The sequence below is a fragment of the Pseudorasbora parva genome, chromosome 14, assembly GCF_024679245.1.
Source record: "Pseudorasbora parva isolate DD20220531a chromosome 14, ASM2467924v1, whole genome shotgun sequence".
Lineage (NCBI taxonomy): Eukaryota > Metazoa > Chordata > Actinopteri > Cypriniformes > Gobionidae > Pseudorasbora > Pseudorasbora parva.
In genome coordinates this window covers 36,117,665-36,137,704 of record NC_090185.1, presented here as the reverse complement: position 1 = coordinate 36,137,704, position 20,040 = coordinate 36,117,665, and the positions used below count along the sequence as shown (strand labels likewise).

Below are 20,040 nucleotides of genomic sequence, written 5' to 3'. Positions count from 1 at the left end.
GCACTGGTCTCGTCTCACAGCGGAGTGACGGGAGTATAAAAGGAGGAGCGAAGACAGTGGAAGACGAGAGAGGACCAAGCCTGGAATTTACGTTGTGTTTTGTTTACCTTTTGTTATGTGTGTGCAGGCAGTCATCTGTGAGGGGCTGCCCGCGTTACTTTCACTTTGTTTATTTACTTATTAAAAGGTGTTGAACGTTCCCGCACCCTTCCTTCCATCTACGAACCGCGTTACAAGCCTAAAACAATCATTTAACTGATTTGAATGATAGAAATTGATAATATCCTATGTGTATGCCATAGTAAAGAGATGTGTTTAATCTAGATTTGTGTCTGCTTCCCCAACAATGCAAGGAAGACTGTTCCAGAGTTTAGGTGCTAAATAGGAAAAGGATCGACCGCCTGAAGATGATTTTGATATTCTAGGTATTATCAACTGGCCAGAGTTTTGCGACTGCAATAGACGTGATGGAGTATAATGTGTTAAGAGCTCCCTCAAGTACTGGGGAGCTAAACCATAGTGGTTAAAATGTTAAAATTAAAATGTATGCAATGTTTAATAGGGAGCAAGTGCAGTGTTGACAGAACTGGGCTATTATCGTAAACATACTTCCTGGTTCTAGTAAGAACTTGAGCTGCTGCGTTTTAGATCAACTTTAGTTTATTTATTAGCGAGCAGGGCAACCACACAGTAGAACATTACAATAATCTAGCCTTTGAGGTCATGAACGCATGTAACTCTAACTAACTGTTCAGCATTTTGCATTGAAAGCATGTGCCGTAATATAGATATATTTTAAGGATGTAGAATGCAGTTTTACAGATGATAAAATCATGGCTTTCAAATTAAAGATTGGTATCAAAGAGCACACCCAGTGCTCGCTGATGATGAGGACTTGACAGAGCTGTCATCGTGTGTAAGACATTCTAGGTTACTACTTGTGGATTTTTTTTGTCCAGTAATCTAAATTCAGTTTTTTTTTTTTTTTTTTTTTTCTGAAATAAGTGAATTCAGGAAATTACTAGTCATCTAATTTTTTATATCAGCTATGCATTCTGTTAATCTTGTGCATTGGTAAGTTTTGTCAGGGCGTGAGGAAATATAGAGCTGAGTATCGTCAGCATAAGAATGAAAACTAACGCCATGCTTCCTAATGATATCTCCCAGTGGTAGCATATACAGGGTGAAGAGCAACGGTCCTAACACTGAGCCTTGCGGTACCCCATACTGAACTTGTGATCGGTGTGACATCTCTTCATTTACTGCTACAAACTGATAACGGTCAGATAAGTATGATGTAAACCATGCCAAAGCAATTCCACTAATGCCAACATAATTCTCGAGTCTATTCAAAATAATGTTGTGGTCAATAGTATCAAAGCAGCGCTAAGATCGAGTAAAACTAATAGAGAGATACAACCACGATCAGATGATAAGAGTAAATCATTTGTAACTCTAATGAGAGCAGTCTCAGTACTATGATACGGTCTAAATCCTGACTGAAAATCCTCACATATACCATTTCTTTCTAAAAAAGGAGCATAATTGAGATTGGCCTGTAATGAATTAATTCTGTAGGATCAAGTTGCAATTTTTTTTTTCTGCTTAAAACTTGAAGTTTTCGGTACATATCCTAATGACAAGGATGAATTAATTGTATCTAAATTGTTGTAATATGCTGATTTGATGTACCATAAACATTTCTGATTATATATGTTGAAAACAAAAAAATATTAATCAGTCCTGTTCCCATCCGCTGTTACGTCCTGCATTGTGGCCGTGGAGCGGCTTGGACTTCTGCGCCGACCCCGGTGTGTCCACAAAAGTGCCCGGAAAAATGTTCTGCCTCCTGCATGGTGCTCCGGCGATCCCCATCGTTTGAATCGTCATGAAGACCCATCATCTGGTCTTCAGCTGTCGTGCCTCGGCGATGTCATCAGGACACTCTGCCGCTGGGAGAAATTTAAAACATGGAGTGGACCACAGTGTGCTGCGGAGCTAACAGAGACTTCCACCATCAGCTGTTTTCTGTTCACCATCAGCTCTGTTTCTGTTCACCATCTGTTTCTGTTCACCATCAGCTCTGTTTCTGTTCACCATCAGCTCTGTTTCTGTTCACCATCTGTTTCTGTTCACCATCAGCTCTGTTCACCATCAGCTCTGTTTCTGTTCACCATCAGCTCTGTTTCTGTTCACCATCAGCTCTTTCTGTTCTGTTTTCTGTGTTGGTTGATTGTTTGTAGTATTCTATATTTTTACTTGTTATTCATTCACTCTTTGTTGCACTTTGAGATTCTTCGGAATGAAAAGTGCATTATAAATAAAATCTATTATTATTATTATTATTATTAATAAATGACATCAATATTAGAGACTTGTTTCCTCATCTGTTTGTTGTTCCATGTTTCTACCTCGGGAAACCCATCCCAAGGTCACTAGGTTCTGTATTCCAGGCTTAGCCTCACATCTCCCTCCTCCCTTTCTGTGTTGCTGAGAGACGACTGCAAACCCACAGTCTGAGAGTGAGTGTCTTCACTGACCTCTGCATGCATCACTCCAGTCTGGATGATGGACTACAAAGACCATTTACTGCTGCCAAGCCCTATATTGCTGTTGTTAAGAATGGATTTCAAAAGACTATATAAATAAATGAACATACGTCTAGCAACTACAGATTATACCAGCCAGATTTTTATTTAATACAAATGTAATCAATTTAATCCGTGTCCTTACAGTTTGTACAGTGTTTGCCTTATTAGCATATTTAAAAATGAAAACATCTATTTTAAACCATAACTGCATTACATCACGTAAGGAGTTTGTTACAGTTTAAAACTGAACTGACTTCAGCTGAACAACAGTCGAAATGCATTTTTTTTTTTCACTGTAAAGCTGCTGCAAGCACTATATAAGTCAAAATGCCCAGTCTCTTTAGATATATGCTGAGCACAGTGATACCAAATTTACCACAATCTGACATTTTGTCATAAAATAATGTATTTTTTCAATGCACCTTTTTTTATGTATTGTGACAAATCGTGAATTGAGAGTTTTGTCTCATTCATGCAGAGTACAATGATACGAATTTTGGTGTGGTCATATTTGCTAGCTCTTCCCACAACATTCTTGGGATCTTCACCAGATTTGTGTCAGATCTTGAAACTTTGCTGGTAAGAATATGATTTTTTATATACCAAACCATATATAAGACATGTATACCGATCAGGCATAACATTATGACCTAATATTGCGTTGGTCCGCCTTTTCCTGCCAAAACAGCCCTGACGGCATGGACTCCACTAGAGCCCTGAAGGTGTGCTGTGGTGTCGGGCACCAAGATGTTAGCAGCAGATCCTTTAAGTCCTGTAAGTTGCAAGGTGAAGCCTCCATGGATCCATGGAAAGAGCCACAGCCACCAGGGAATACCGTTTCCATGAAAGGGTATACATGGTCTGCAACAATGCTTAGGTAGGTGGAGCGTGTCAAAGTAACATCCACATGGATGGAGGACCCAAGTGATCCCAGCAGAACATTGCCCAAAGCATCACACTGCCTCCGCCGGCTCGCCTTCTTCCCATAGTGCATCCTGGGGCCATGTGTTCCCCAGGTAAGCGTCACACACACCCGGCGATCGACGGGATGTAAAAGAAAACCTGATTCATCAGACCGGGCCACCTTCTTCCATTGCGCTGTGGTCCAGTTCTGATGCTCACGTGCCACTGTTGGTGCTTTCAGCGGGGTCAGGGGTCAGCATAGACACCCTGACTGGTCTGCGGCTATGCCGCCCCATACACACCAAACTGAGATGCACTGTGTATTCTGACACCTTTCTATCAGAACCTGCATTAATTTCTTGAGCAATTTGAGCTACAGTAGCTCGTCTGGTTCATTTGACCACACGGGCCAGCCTTTGCTCAGTTCACCTGTCAGTGGTTATAATGTTATGCCTGATCTGTGTATATTTATGCCTAATACAATTATTAAATTTACCTGCCTTTGGCTTTTTTTGGATTTTTGGGATCTCGGGTACTTTATATATTATGAAAAGTTATTATAAAATGATCATGATTAGTAACAGAATAATATTATACATGCTAACATGAGTGGAAATGACATGTGGTAACATTGAAAAGTTAGTGATTACTACAACTTGCAAGACTTTAACCGCAATCATTTCACAAGATTCAAAAAGAGGAAGAGGCCAGTTACCACTCTCAATGTCAAACCAAAATATTCATAAATTCCTGCAGCCGAATGAGACTTTCATGTTCACTTCTTCTTTCTAGAGGGAAGCTGTACCTTTGGTGGAAATTTTGTGAGTGGTAATTTGGTAGAACCAGTCAGCTGGTTATTATAACAAAGAAAACGACCAGAAAGCCCATACATAACCTCGCTTAATACTGTTGTTTTGTTCCAGATTTGGCAGAGAAGAGAAGATCCAAGATGTCCGAACACAAATGGGTTTTATTCAGAACAAACTTCCAACAGAACATCTAACACAATGATAAAACATGAACATCACTAAATTAACATCAAGACCGGACAAGGGAGGAATGAACACGAGGAAACAATGGCCCTGTCCCAAATGGCACACTTCAGGTGTACTTACAATGGCCATTGCGTGCACGTGTCCGTTAAGTCCACAAGACCGCAGGGTGTCCCATTCGTCATTTAAGCTTAAAGAAGCTTTGCGGCTGCTATGCGTCTTCGATGCACACTTCAGCTCAGTCCGCAAGTTTGCGAGCTACGCAGAGGACTTCTACCCGGCATTTTAAGCAGCATTACGCCGTGAAAGTGTGGACTCAGAGGAAGGCCATGAGGATTTAGAGTGCCATTTGGGACAGGGCCTAAATACACACACTGAAGACTAGACTAACGAGGGGGACAGTGTGATTGCGCTAAACGCCCATGATCATTGTCTTAAAAGGTGAGTGTGGCGGAGAGGGCGTGGTTCTGCGAGGTCTGCAGCGGAAGAGAGAGCTCAGAGCGGAGCGGCAGGTAACAGGCATAAATTCAAATCGTTATCGGGACACAGAGTCGCTAAAAGCTTTTCCAAGGCTCGAAGTCAACCCTGACACCTTTCAGGACACCTTGTCGTCGCCCCTTCTTTCTCGGAGGGACCTTGGGGCCCATTTAAAACTCCCGGGCCAACAAGATATCTTTGCTTTTTGTTTTGCTCTGTGCTTTAGTAACTGCCATGGTTTTGCGGTGACTCCTGCTTTGATCGTGCGGGCCTTTCCTGCCTGCACGCAGCGTCCTCATTCAAATCAATTGACTGATTGTTAGACTGCATTAACTAGGTCAGCCGGAACCGGGAACACTTCCCATAACACCTGATGCACTCGTTACATCATAAAAAGAGTGGCATCTACGCTAATGTTAGTCTCTCCGTTTATCCCGAGGTTTATCCCGGATCCGGGCCGTGTCCGGATCGGATGGTGGACCTGCGCCTGGACATGACCAGCTCATCCTGGAGTGTCTGCTGAGCCGTGTCAAAGGGTTTCTCCTTCGAATTTGCCTCACCGGCACGTCATCCTCATAAACCCGTCTCAGGCGCAATAATTCCGATCTTTCAAGTATTCATACTCTTGTGTAATCGACGCACCATCCTAAATAAATCTGTCTCTTCCGTGATACCCTGAAATTTTCAATTTTCCGATCTAATATGATTTCTGACCTGTAAGGTTGTCAGAATAATAATATAATACACGGTATGTTAATAGGCCAGAGGAGAACTGGCACCCCGACTGAGTCTGGTTTCTCCAAAGGTTTATTTTTCTCCATCATGCCCTGGAGGAGTTTTGGTTCCTCGCCACTGTCGCCTTTGGCTTGGCTTGCTCAGTTGGGAACACTAAAATTTTGATTAAAGTTATTCAACTAATTAAACAAATAAAATTTATGAATTAGGTTTTATTTAATTCTATAAACTATAATACGGATATGCCAACATTGTCGCTATATGATAAATTAAAATAAGCTGATAACATCACAGTTTTCTCCAGTACGACTGTACAGCCAAATCTAATTTTGTTGCAATATTATCCTGTTTAACACTGTGAAGCTGCTTTGACACAATCGTGATTGTAAAAGCGCTATATAATTAAAGTTGATTGATTGATCATAATTTTAGTGTCCCCAACTGAGCAAGCCAAGCCAAAGGCGACAGTGGCAAGGAACCAAAACTCCTCCAGGGCATGATGGAGAAAAATAAACCTTGGGAGAAACCAGACTCAGTCGGGGTGCCAGTTCTCCTCTGGCCTATTATTAAACAGTGCATGATTATTATTCTGGCAACCTAACAGGTCAGAAATTATATTAGATCAGAATATTCAAAATTTCTGGGTATCACGCAAGAGACGGGTTTATTTAGGATGGGGCGTCGATTACAGTAGAGTATGATTACTTGAAAGATCTGCGTTATTGCGCACAATTGGTCCTTAGGGTATTATATCATTGTTTTCCTCAGTTCGTTCCTAGTGAGCCGCTGTCCTGCAGAGTTTGGCTCCAACCCTGAAAGACGTCTATATAAGCTCTTATTGAGAATTAACAGGTTTAGATTTTGATGTTTTATTAAAAAAGTTTGGTCACCATTATTGACCGGTGTTTCCGGCCTCACTTTATATTAGGTGGCCTTAACTACTATGTACTTACTGTGTTCAAATTGTATTGCAAAGCATGTTTGCTTATAGTGAGGTAGATAAGGGTAGAGTTAGGGTCAGGTGTGGTGGTGTGGGTAAATTTAAGGGTAGGGTTAAGTGTAAGGGAAGTGCCAACTGTTTAGTTACAAATGTAACTACAGAAATTTATTACAGACGTAATTACATGCAGGTATTTTTTTAAATGTAAGTAAAATGTAAAAAAATGTATATATGAGTGTATTGTATCAAATGATTAACTAAAATGTTAGTACATAGCAGAGTCCTGCAACGGGTCGGGTACCCGCGGGTATCCGCGGGTACCCGCATAAAAGTGGCTAAAACGGGTGGATTATGACATTTATAAAATTCACGGGCGGGGATGCGGGCGGATAATTAACTCTGTGCGGGCGGGTAGTAGCGCGGATGGGCGGATGAAAAATATGTGCAATATTTCTGTGGCAAAGTGAACGCGAGAGCGAGAGAGAGAGAGACCAGGGCGTGATTGTGAATGAGCGTCACCTGCGAGCCACACCGGTCTCGAGTCCTCTGAGGGAGCTCGGAAGCATATAAGGACGAGAGATCACCAGACCTGGATTTGACGTTGAGTTGTGTTTACGTTTTATTATGCGTGTGCGCATGGGAGATGTCCATGAAGGGCTACTCACGTTACTTTCGTTTTGTTTGGTTAAGTCTTTTAAATGTTCGCTGGTTCCCAGCTCCTTCTTCCCCCATCCAACATTTTGTAGGCTATTACAATTTCTATGTCCAAATTACCATTACACATACACGCAACAATGATATACCATTTGACCCATCACGTCACCACCACTGCGACATTGAAACTTTAGTTGATGCCTCTCGTAGCGCAGAAGGAGCGAGCGTTGCAGGAGTAGCAATGGATGAAGTAAAAGTAAAGCTGGTGAGTGGAGTAGCTATATGAAATTGTTGACAATGAGTCTTTAAAGGCACTTTTGCCTGTTTCATCAGCCCATTCATGACGCTGTTGATGTTGAGAGAGGTGTAGGATAAAAAAATTAAGCATTTTAATTTGAATGTTTTAGCGTGTGTGATTTATCGCGGGCACGGGTCGGGTAACGGGCCAAATATTAACGGGTCTGGGCGGGTACGGATTTAATTTTGAAATTTTCACGGGTCACGGGTCGGATCTGGTGCTAAACCTTGCGGGTACGGGCGGGGGCGGGTCTCCAAAAATGGACCCGTGCAGGACTCTGGTACATAGTAGTTAGGGCCACCTGATATAAAGTGGGTCCATGTTTCCTTTAGTTGGGTAGTTTGACTTGGAATTTTATGTGTTTGTGGTTTTGTTATAGTGTAAACAAAACATATAATTGTTCAAAACAAAAGATGCCAAAAAACAAAATGTATCATGAAGAAAAATGATTGACCAAACTCATCACTGAATGAAAATAATAATAAAGAATATTCACCAACAATACTTTCTTTCCACAGATTAGATTATCTAAATTTTGATTTTTAAAAACATTCTAAGGGGGGGGGGGGGGGGGGGGCACATGAATCTCAACATGCTTAATGCTGCAATGCATGCTGGGAGCCGTGAGTTTATACTGTGGTGGCTCAGAAGGGTTGGAGATTAACTCTGGAGGACATTATCTCTCTAGGACTGAACTTGCCTACCCCTGACTTAGAGGTAAAAAATGTACCCTTAAGGGTACCACCCCAGTGACGGCCACTTCTACCTTAAAAGGTACAATTTCGTACTCTTTTTTTTTTTTTTTTTTTTTATTTGACAGAGTAGTGTCAAACTAATTTTAGCAACAATGATACACAAATTTTAATCTGTACAACATTTTTGTATTTGTACCTTCACATTGCTCAGCGCCCACTGCCCAGCTCAGTTGTCAGGCAACAGCCCCAGTACAGTCAATGTTGAATATTAAGTGTCCCTAACTAAGCAAGCCAGGGGTATTCACCACAAATCATTAAAGTCTGAATGAAATAACTTGTTGTTTTGCATGAATGACAACGACAGCACAACAAATAGCAGCAACTTCTATAGCATAAGAACTTCTATGAAGCATGTATTCGTGACACTTATGTTACAGCTCATGTCTAGAATTGAAAAAAACTACTCCTGTCTGTAACATTTCATCATCCAGTGAGGGCTGTGTATCTTCACACAGACGAGGGAATCCCGTGGTGTTTATCGCAGCTGCAGACTCCTGCAGTCTCCTCTCATTCGTTGATCTGCAATGCAGTGCCAGGCTTCCCCAGCTCCCTCTCTCTCTCCCTCTCTCTCTCCCTCCCACTCACATTGGGCATCCTCTGCAGTATGTGTGGTAATATCCTCTCGGTGTGTTTCGTGTCCCTCTGGGGTCTTTACCGCCTCATAGCGGCGCATCTCAAGCAGCACCATAGCGCCCCTCACAGAGAGGAACAGACACTGAACAGGAAGCCGCAGGAACATGGCTAGACTGCAGATTTCATCTCAAAATTAAAATAAAGATATTACGGTGCAAATCAAACACATTTTAAGGATATTTTTAAAGCACATTTTTTTACTATGTAAGAATTTCCCAATTTTTGCAGCTCACTATTTTTGTTGAAACCGTGATACATTTTTCTGATTTATTTTATGAATAGAAAGGTCAAAAGGACAGAAATATATATATATTTGGAAACACTTTATTTTAAGGTTCAGTTATTAACTATTAACTAGTTGCTTATTAGCATGCATATTACTAGGATATTGGCGGTTTATTAGCACTTATAAAGCAGATATTAATTCTGCATGACCTTATTCTACATCCCTTAATCCTACCAATACCTAAACTTAAATGCTACAAAAACTACTTTACTTACTATTAATAAGCAGTAAATTAGGAGTTTATTGAGGCAAAAGTTGTAGATAATAGTGGATATGTGTTCCCCATACTGAAGTGTTACCAAATATGTTGTAACATTATGTCTTTACTGTCACTTTTTATCAATGTAATGTCCTTTTTAATTAAGGGTCCAAATATTTTGTAGACAGCTGATATGTATTTGGAGGAGTTTATTTTCCACATGTGAAACAGGGGATGGCAGTTTGGCTGACCTCTCTATACACCGCAAGAGCGTTTTATATGGATGAGGCGCGGCCTGTCATAGAAACAGTGTCGACGAGCCCTCTGATTGGTGCAGAGGCTGGGATCATCCGTTGTTGCTCGCTGAGAGAAGTGCTGAGTGGACCCTCCTGTTGAAGCCCCCCTCCCCGTCCCCTCTCTGCCCCATGGAGTCAGTGCACTTCCTATTGTCCCGCAGATTTGTTTTTTCCATCCTGGTTGAACTTTCTAGCGTGACACTAATAAGTCCATTAGCATCATATATGTGGCTTAGCAGGGCGCAGGGGGCATAGCCTAACAAATGTGTGGAGTCAATTGGTAAGAAACACTTTCTGTTTTTTTTAGGTAATTTTCCAGTATTTTTAAGTTAAGATGCTGATGAACAGGACATACTTAAGCTGTTCTGGTCTGTCGTTATTTTGACGTTGATTGATTGTTATGCATTTATATTTGCTTATAGATTTTCAGTTCATTGAAATAATGTTCAGGATTTTTGTTCTAGTCTTTAAAACTCATCTCTAAATACAAGGTGGATGTAGGTCCGTCCTATTTATTGAAGTTTTTTGGCCTAGTATAGACTATATTCTGTTACATTTTGTTGTACACTTTTTTCAAATGTTTAATTTTACAAGAAAATATTATCTCATTTTTTTTCTGACGATTAATCCAATATTATTTGCTGGATCTTTGTGATTGTTTACTGATGCAATTTACTGAGTGAAGACTGGGTAACACTATTTAAAGTTGACGTTGTTACATGTTACTACATATACTTACTAATTGTTATAACTGTATATGTTATAAATTATAACATATACTTACTAACTGTTATAACTGTAAATTATTCTTAATTACAAGTAACTAACCCTAAACCAAACTCTAATCCTAATGGTAACTAATTATTATTACTCAGTACTTCTTGGAGAAAGTACAATGTAACTACGTCACCTTAAAATAAAATGGATAACAGTTTATTTTACAGTGTCCTTGTTACATGTGTTACATGTACTTACTATAGTAAAAGATTCATAATTAAATGCAACTAACTCTCAACCAAACCCTAATCCTACCCTAACCCTATGGTAAGTACATGTTGTTAGATAATATTACTCAGTACTTAAATATATAATTACAATGTAACAATGACACCTTAAAATAAAGTGTAACTAAAAATTGTCATTACACCAAAGTTCTTCCTAGATATTTGGTACAATTACATAACCTTGGCCTCTTTGTAGTGGCCAGACAAATAGAGGCCAAATTTCCATACAGGAAACATCTTAATGAGTGAAACGCCAATATATTGTGAAAATAATATGTAGATGTGAAATCTCAACAGTCAATGTTTGTGTGGATACAATGTAAAAGACTTCCATCCTGAAGATGCGGAAGAAAAGAAAGATAAACGGACCAGTAAGGACAAATCAAACTCCGTATAACAAAGCTTCCCAGCTGTGGACTAACATCTGTTTTGGACAGCTTGATGAAGCAGCTAATTTGGTTGGAAAAACAAAATGGTTGACGCTGAAGGTTGTTGTCCGGATTTCCTGTAGGAGAAATATTGTCAAGCTCCTGAGAGATAGAATTGGATGAAAGAGGAAAACAAGGCCGCAAAGCAAACAATGTTGCTCTCGCCACATTTAACATGGAGCCCCTCTGGGGGAAACAACAATGGCTTCAGCGAGGCCGCAGCGCATCTACACGTTGCTAGATCTCTCTCTGGCCTGTTGCTCATGCTCGACCAGCAAAAGTCGAAACAATTGAAGTTTTATATTTTCCATTGAGCTCAGCAGTCAGACGTGCGAGACGTGAATATAAAAGCTCAGTCGGTTATACTGTTACCCTTCATCTGAAAGTCCTATTAGCCCAGAATGTGACCGTTTCGTGAGTGAACGTGCCGGTTTTCAGGAAGCTAAAACTGTTGCTATGGTGCTTCGGTGAGGAGTGTTACTGGTTGAGGTACTGTTCTGCTGTTCTGTGGGAACGCTACTCTTCCATCAAGCTTTTTTTTCCCGCAAAGATACGGAAGGATGGATTTAGTCTGTTCTGGAGGGTTCAGAGAACGAGAAGGGCGGGTTTTTTGGCTCATTCAGAAATGGATGTTGTGTTTTCCGCTTCGATTTTGCTGTGAAATCTGGGGAATTTTACTAGTGTTGTAGTCAAGACCACTCCTTAAATTCATAAAGATCCACATTATCGCCTGAGACTTATTTTTTATCAGTAAATATAATTAGAATAAGACAATTTATAGAGCCGTTACCAATCAAATGAAATCATTAGCAAATAAATTCATCTTTGCACTTCAGAGGTGGTACAGAAGATGCATCTGAATTAAATTAAAAATGCAGAAATAATGGTGAGAATAAGGTTGTTGTTTGTTTTTGTTTTTATATATCAGCAATATCAAGTTTGCAGTCATGCTCAATTTGTGAAAATCGCTCTCTTGCTCGTTATAATATAAAAAAATCCTGATCTCAGGTACTATTTGATCTCAACTACACTCTAAAAAATGCTGGACTAAAAACAACCCAAGTTGGGTTGAAAATAGACTAACCCAGCAATTGTTTGTTTTTAAAGGGTTGTTTTAACCCTGCGATTGTGTTATTTTAACCCGGTTATGGGGTTGTCTTAAGCAACATTTAACCCATCCGCTGGGTTAAAACAACTCAACCTTTGGGTTAAAACAACCCAATTGCTGGGTTAGTCCATTTTCAACCCAACTTGGGTTGTTTTTAACCCAGCATTTTTCAGAGTGTACTTTAACCCTCATTCATTTCTGAACTGGTACAGTAAATACATCAAAATAGAAATAAGTTATTGATTGCATGTGAAGCAGTACGTTTTAGATCCAATCACATTAATGATGTCAATAAATAAATTAGACAATGCACCGGTAATTTAGTAATATCCCAACAGTTGTGGTCTTGAAACTAGATCTAGAGTCCTGAGAATGAGACAAAACCAAGACCTTAAAAAAGACTGGTCTAGAGTACTGGAAGCTAAAGCCAAATGATCTAATAAACTTACACTTCAATGGCGGGAATGTGTAGAACATCGTAAAAGATTAGGTATTGATTTAGGATTGGATGAAGGCCTGGTTACATGTTACCAGATCTTTTATGAAGTCTGTGGTCTGTTTCCAAAGGTTTTGATATTCTATCTATCCATGGAGATCTCAAATACCAAGAGACGAGCTACCCTGGAAGCTGACATGTTTGCTTCATGGGTTCAGTGAAGTTTTTTAGAGCTAATCACCTGAGCTGGAAATGTCATGTGACTGTCCATACTTTATTAGGACCCTATGTTTGATGCTTTTAGCCATAAAAGTTGTCACTGGTGAAACATCTATATAGATAGCTCTATAAAAAATTAAGAGACCACTTAACATTGAGAAATCCAAGTTAATTTGGTCTCTTATTTTTTTCCAGAGCTGTATACTGTATACAGTATATAATCTTCTAACTTCTGAATTACTGTCAGGCTACAGAAAGGCTTTTGGGCCACATAATTGTGCATTTATAGCATCTACCAGCAGGAGCAAACTGAAGCTCTTTAGCTAGACCTTAACTCTTGCTTTTAAAAGTGTCACTTTAACTTTTTCAAATAATGGTTACAATAAATATATATATATATATATATATATATATATATATATATATATATATATATATATATATATATATATATATATATATATATATATATATATATTTATTTATTTTTTAAATTAACTAACATTAACAAAGATGAATACGGTAAAAACTGTAGTGCTCATTGTTAGTTGATGCATTGACTGATGTTTATACGAGACCTTATTGTAAAGTGTAACCAACTTTATTTTTTATTTTTAACATTGCAGAATCTGTGTATTTTAAAGGCACAAGCTATGAGAAGGGAAAAGCTTTAAACACTTGAATGTGTCCAGTCCGTTTTGAGCGTCAATATTGTTTCAATTCCTTGTGTTGATACACAGACTCTGCAAACGTTCAGCGTGCTGTCAATAGTCTGATTTTCATCTGAACGTTTTCTGTAGCTGTATTGCTTTCAGTGCAGTCTACAGCAGATGCAACACAGCAGGGAATGTAGGGAATGTAGAATAAGATCATGCAGAATAAGGCATTAATATGTGCTTTATAAGTAATAATAAACAGCTAATAGCCTAGAAATATGCCTGCTAATAAGCAACTAGTTAATAGTTAATAACTGAACCTCAAAATAAAGTGTTACCTAGAATGTTAAGTAACAAACTCCACATTTCTCAGCCTCCAACTCAATTCTTCCTATATATAGTCTAAAGCATATTTAATCATCAGCTGTAGAGCAATATTCATTTGCTTTTAACCTCCACAGTAGTAGCAGTTACACTCCAAGCAAGTCCATAAAAATAGGGCCCAATGGTTCATTTGAATCTCGGTGTTGATTTTTCGCATGTTTGAATTGCGCATTGCATTGTTTTATGGTTGAAGGAAATGTCTGTAAACCTAACGGATAATGTCCTTGCTGAAAATTATAGGGTTTTTTATGGATTTTTTTTTTTACTTACAGTGTACTTATCAATGCATTTTTGAAACACTGTTCGAATCAATACAAATTAAATACATTAATTTTGTCAGAAGCAAAAAGTGCAGATTTGAATGCTCTCACAATCAGATGTTTTTTTTTTTTTTTTTTTTTTTACAGTAATAAGTTAGTAACACTTTAGTAAAGGGGACATATATTCACTATTAACTATGACGTTTGCCTCAATAAACTCGTAATTACTGCCTGCTTATTAATCGTTAGTAAGCTAGTTTTTGTAGCATTGAAGTTTAGGTATTGGGTAGGATTAAGGGATGTAGAATAAGGTCATGCAAGGCATTAATACGTGCTTTATAAGTACTAATAACCAGCCAATATCATAGTAAATTGGACCCTTACCCATCAAATTCATTTATATAGAGCTTAAGACAAGCTTCAAGACAGCTTTACAATAAAAATCAGTGTAAGAGTCACAAATTTAATGAATTGTAATTAAAGGGATTAGGTTTATGGTAAGTTTCAATGTAATTAAGCACAATTTATTGTTATAAAATAAAGTGGGTAACACTATTTTAGGGTTCACTTATTAACTATTAACTAGTTGCTTATTAGCATGCATATTACTAGGATATTTGCTTTTTATTATTACTTATAAAGCAGATATTAATGCCTTATTCTGCAAGACCTTATTCTACATCCCTTAATGCTAACAAATACCTAAACTTAAATGCTACAAAAAACACCTTACTAACTATTAATAAGCAGTAAATTATGAGTTTATCGAGGAAAAAAAGTCATAGTTAATAGTGAATATGTGTTCCCCATACTAAAGTGTTACCATAAAGGGTTACCCAAAGCAGCTCATAGACATCAGTGAATGAAGTGCTAAAACTTCAATTTGTCTCCATACCGCTGACATGATGGGGCATGAAGGGGCAGCATTGGCTCAGTGGTTCATGTAGGTTGTCTACAAACCATAAGGTTGCTGGTTCAATCCCCAGTTCCACCTGACCATGAGCAAGACACCAAACCCCAGCTGCTCCCAAAGAGCTGGATAGTGCCTTGCATGGCTGACATCGTCGTCATCATAGGTGTATGAATGGGTGAATGTAAGGCAAAATGTAAAGCGCTTTAGGGTGCATAGGGTCCGTTGAATTTACCATGATCTCTAATGTGTCCCAGGTTTCCCAAGGGGACGCTACTGAGAAGCTGGCTCACCAAGTCCCGACCCAGACTGCTGCTGCTCATCGCCGGCTTGAAGAGGCCTCAGGTCACCCTCATGCGCAGGAAAAGGATGAAACGCACAAAAGTAGCAAAGGCCACGTAAGCGGTAAATATGGTTATTGTTGCATGTCAGAGTGACCTCAAACTAAGCCAGAGCACAGAATATCTTCCTCTGATATGAACTCACACTTAGAAATAGAGACTTCATTGGATCTTGATTGAACTGTACATCATGGAATTGTAATGAAATGGAAAAGCAGTTGAAATAAGATCACAGAAAGAGGACTAAAGCACTATTCACACAGGATTAGTATTATCTAGGGACCTCTTTGATTAAGAAATTACTCCCCCACATCTGAAATCTGCGTGGCAAATTTGCATGGGATAAGCAAAGCCTGTGATTTGACTTGACGAATTTACTGACTTATCCCCCGGATATGATGTCAAGACTTGTAAATGTTTTTTGTTTTTTTTTCGTTAGCTTATAGATAAAGCTGTATGAAATCATAAACAGTCATATGAATCGATATTGTTTTTATTGTTTTATAGTAATAAAAATAATTTCGTTCAGTTAGAGAACAGACGCTACAATTAAAAACTGAACTGAGCACAGACCAGCGGCATGAGTCAGATTTCATTTATCACGAGTGAGGAGCTGACAATATACGGCGGAAGATTCAGTTCCAACGCTAAATGTAAAAGCGCCCATTTCAGCGAGCTTATGAGTGTACTGTTCTGTTATGTTTTTCATTAAGAATAGTATTGATATTAATATTAAATACACCATTCAAGCAATTTGCTCCCAAATTGGTACTCATTCTAAAGTGAAAGCGGCCGCACGGGAATTCATAACATTGTATTTGTAACAGTGTGCATTATGACTGCAGCCTTCATTCTTTGTGAAAGATAAAGATAAAAATGCGCACAGGAGACAAAAACCTTGAAAAAAATGATATACGATCCGCCTAATCCTTGCCAAATCACAAAGAAGCCGATTCGCACAGGACTAATATTATTACAGGACCCTCGGTGTTCGCCGAAATATGGTACATAATTTGTGGGGGAATTTTTACTTTACAAATTACAGACATGGCCAATTCGCACGGGATTAAGATCACAGACATTATCTGCAATTATTACAAATCACCAGAGGTCCCCAGATAATACTAATCCCGTGCAAATAGGGCTTAAGAAGGAATTACACTTTTGATATTGAAAACTGTTGACTAAACATGTCTTTTGAACCCTTTTTTAGTATGACTAAGCAAAGTCCCTGAATGGGGTGTAGTAAGAGGCATGACAACTTCAAATGTTCGTACAGCTTGGGTGCGATCACATTGTTGTTCAATGAATATTCACAGACGAAATCCACTTGTTTCAATAGGAAACTATTCTGAAAATTGAATGTGAGGGTGAAAGATTCCCCAGTGTTTTCAAGCTAAGATCACTGACAGAAAACAGAAAGCTGTTTGGTTTGAAAGTGACGTATTCTTCACTACTGGCAATGGATGTTTTTGCCCCCACATTCGTGACCACACCTTTAGGGTACGTTTACACGACAACAATGTACTAAAAACAAGTTTTTCCTTTGCATTTTCCCCAAAAAATTGTCAAAATCATCCCTGTGAAAATGACTAAATATGCTGTATTATTCATGCCAGGCCAGTAGATGGCGATGTCACTTTATTAAAAAAAAACAATGCGCCTATAAACTGAACATGTCACTGTTTTTAAATGTTATATTTTACATGGACACGATAAACCAAATCACCCTAAAACACTGTTGTCATGTCAATGAACAGCCAAAAATGCATACGTTTTATGTTTTTGTTTTGTTTTGAAAACGGTGTTGTGTAAACGGACCCAGAGTATATATATCAAATATAATAAAAACTTTATTGATTTAAACATTTTAATTTCCAAAACGTGATGTTTAGCTGTGTCCAACACCTTGCATGCAACCCTTTAACCAAATTATTTTCCCCCATTAAACCTAAATGGAATATTCCAAAATTGTGTGACAACCAGGAAGTGACATCATTTGGAACCTTTCTACAGCATGGCAGAAAAACATGTAAATCAGTTGATTGTCTCAGTTTTGCATAAAAATGTTCTGTATTGTTGGCAGCATTTAATCTAAGCTCAAGCCTTCAACTCTGTCACCAAAACTACAATTTACCAAAATCCCTTTCTTTAAGTTTTTCAATTACTTCAGACCAGCAGTTGCCACATTCTACTCATTGAGGTTAATTTATGATTTTATAAATGTTATTAACTTGAAAGTTCACACCAAACTTTTTTGCTTTAAATCAGACCCACATTTAGGTAACACGGTCGCAAAATTTGCAAATTGCTACACTGTAAAAAAAAAGATGTTTAGTCTGTTGTGTTTTTGCACTTCACATGTTCCTTTGTCCCGTTTCCCGCCACTTGTTTGTTTCCATGGTTACCGTCATTAATATTTTTTCTGTTCAGCTGTGTTCAGTTCATTATCTCATTTTTGTTTGCTATTTAAGTTCCTCCCTGTTCCTCCCACTTACTTCATTCTCTGTCCGGTAACCGTTATGTTAGCATGTGTGTTTCCAGTGTTGTTCTTCCGAGATTAAATTCAAGTTTATGTTTCATACGCAATCTTCTGTTTCTTCAGTTTGTTCCTGCGTGACAGCGATTAGTTATCACAACTTAAAATTAACATTAGAATAACAGTGTTATCAAAAATCAATCAATCAATCAATCAACTTTAATTATATAGCGCTTTTACAATCACGATTGTGTCAAAGCAGCTTTACAGTGTCAAACAGGGTAATATTGCGACAAAATTAGATTTGGCTGTACAGCCGTACTGGAGAAAACAGTGATGTTATCAGCTTATTTTAATTTATCATATAGCGACAATGTTGGCAGATCAGTATTATAGTTTATAGAATTAAATAAGACCTAATTCATACATTTTATTTGTATAATAAGTTGAATAACTTTAATCATATTTTTAGTGTCCCCAACTGAGCAAGCCAAGCCAAAGGCGACAGTGGCAAGGAACCAAAACTCCATCAGGGCCTGGACTCCTAAAAACCTGGTTGTCTTAAAATTTTGAGTTTATTGAAATTAAAAATTTGAGTTGATACAATGAAAGTACCCAATACACTTTTAATAATACAAAATCTTTTAATAATATTTTAATAAAGGTTGTCGATTTTTTTTTTTTTTAAATGTCATTGTATTAACGCAAATTTTTAATTTCAATGAACTCCAAATTTTAAGGCAACCAGGTAACTTATTTTTAAAATAGTTTTTTACAGTGAAGTAATAATGTGGTTTCGACTTAAAATTGTTTGTGCTCGACGTTCAATTTTAGTTAAGTTGGATATTTAAGATATCTCTGTAAAAAAATGTGGCTGCAACTTAATATTTGTTGAGATAACTTAAATACCCAACTAAAGTTAACTTAACTTAAAATTCCAAATCAAGCATAAACTTACTTTAAGTTGAAACAACAAAATATTACTTTTTCTAATGTTGAATTTAAGAGAGTAACTGTCAAGCCGTTTTGTACACTATTCATGTAAAGTGCCACCAAAATATAACGAACAAGGTGCTTTTTAGACTGTTTTCCACCAGAAATCTTACATGCGTTCCCTTGTTTTGCAGAACCTGCAGTCGTATGCCACATTTCACTTGAGTCACTAGCACAGAGAGAAGCTGCGCCTGCTGTCGACATGAACGCAGATCAAGACACAGACAAACCATCTTACCCGTCTCTACCAAACATACGAACTAAACGCCAAGGCAAAAGCAGAAGAGGTTCCGAGTTTGTTGTGAAAATGAGGGATCTTCCACAAAGATCAAGACCCCCCGACTAAAATGTGGAGCCTCACACTGACATTTGTTCATCTTTCTCTCAAATACACATCTGTCATGCTTCAGTACACAACACCGCGTGTGACAGTACATTATTGCTATTGCTCTTTTAAGTGCCTTTGGTTGACAGTGCTTTCCTTTCCTGTGTTTTCTGGTCAGGATTTCAGGGATTTTATTTTTTTAATTCCTAATTATGTGTGTGGGTGGAAGAAAAAAGAAAATAGAAAGAAAAATGTATAATTGCCAGCTAGTAATTGCCAATTATCTAGTAACTAGCACACCAGTGGGTTTTTCATACTGTTTTCACCCGTCAGACTGACAGGTGACAGTCCGTTACTGTGTCCTGATTAGGAGTAAAATCCTCCATTTAAATGTTAATATCCACTGAAAAAAAAAAAAAAAAAACCCTGTTAAGTTACATCACAATCCAAATGAATCATTTTGTGGCCCTATTATCATTTAACAAACACACATACAAAAAATGTGGGAAAAAAACATGATTTGAAATGTGTTTATTTAAAAAGATTTCAAGCAGCTATTTGACATTCATGCGACTAATTGGTGTTACTGAAGACATCCACATAATTATTAATACATATTTTAATTAAAAAACACAAATTGTTAGGTGAATCTCATGAAGCATGCCAAGTCTGGTTCATAAATCATCTCAAAATCAGAAAATAGTTAAATTATATTTGGAAGGTTTAAAAAAAAAAAAA

General features: G+C 38.1%; 1 long non-coding RNA gene across 1 annotated transcript; it reads left to right on the top strand.

Annotated features, from left to right (window-relative positions):
• The first annotated feature begins 9,924 nt into the window (after nucleotides 1-9,924).
• Nucleotides 9,925-20,040, top strand: LOC137040580 (uncharacterized). The gene is made up of 3 exons (XR_010897932.1): nucleotides 9,925-10,039; nucleotides 15,422-15,569; nucleotides 19,112-20,040. It is a non-coding gene; the product is annotated as an uncharacterized lncRNA (long non-coding RNA).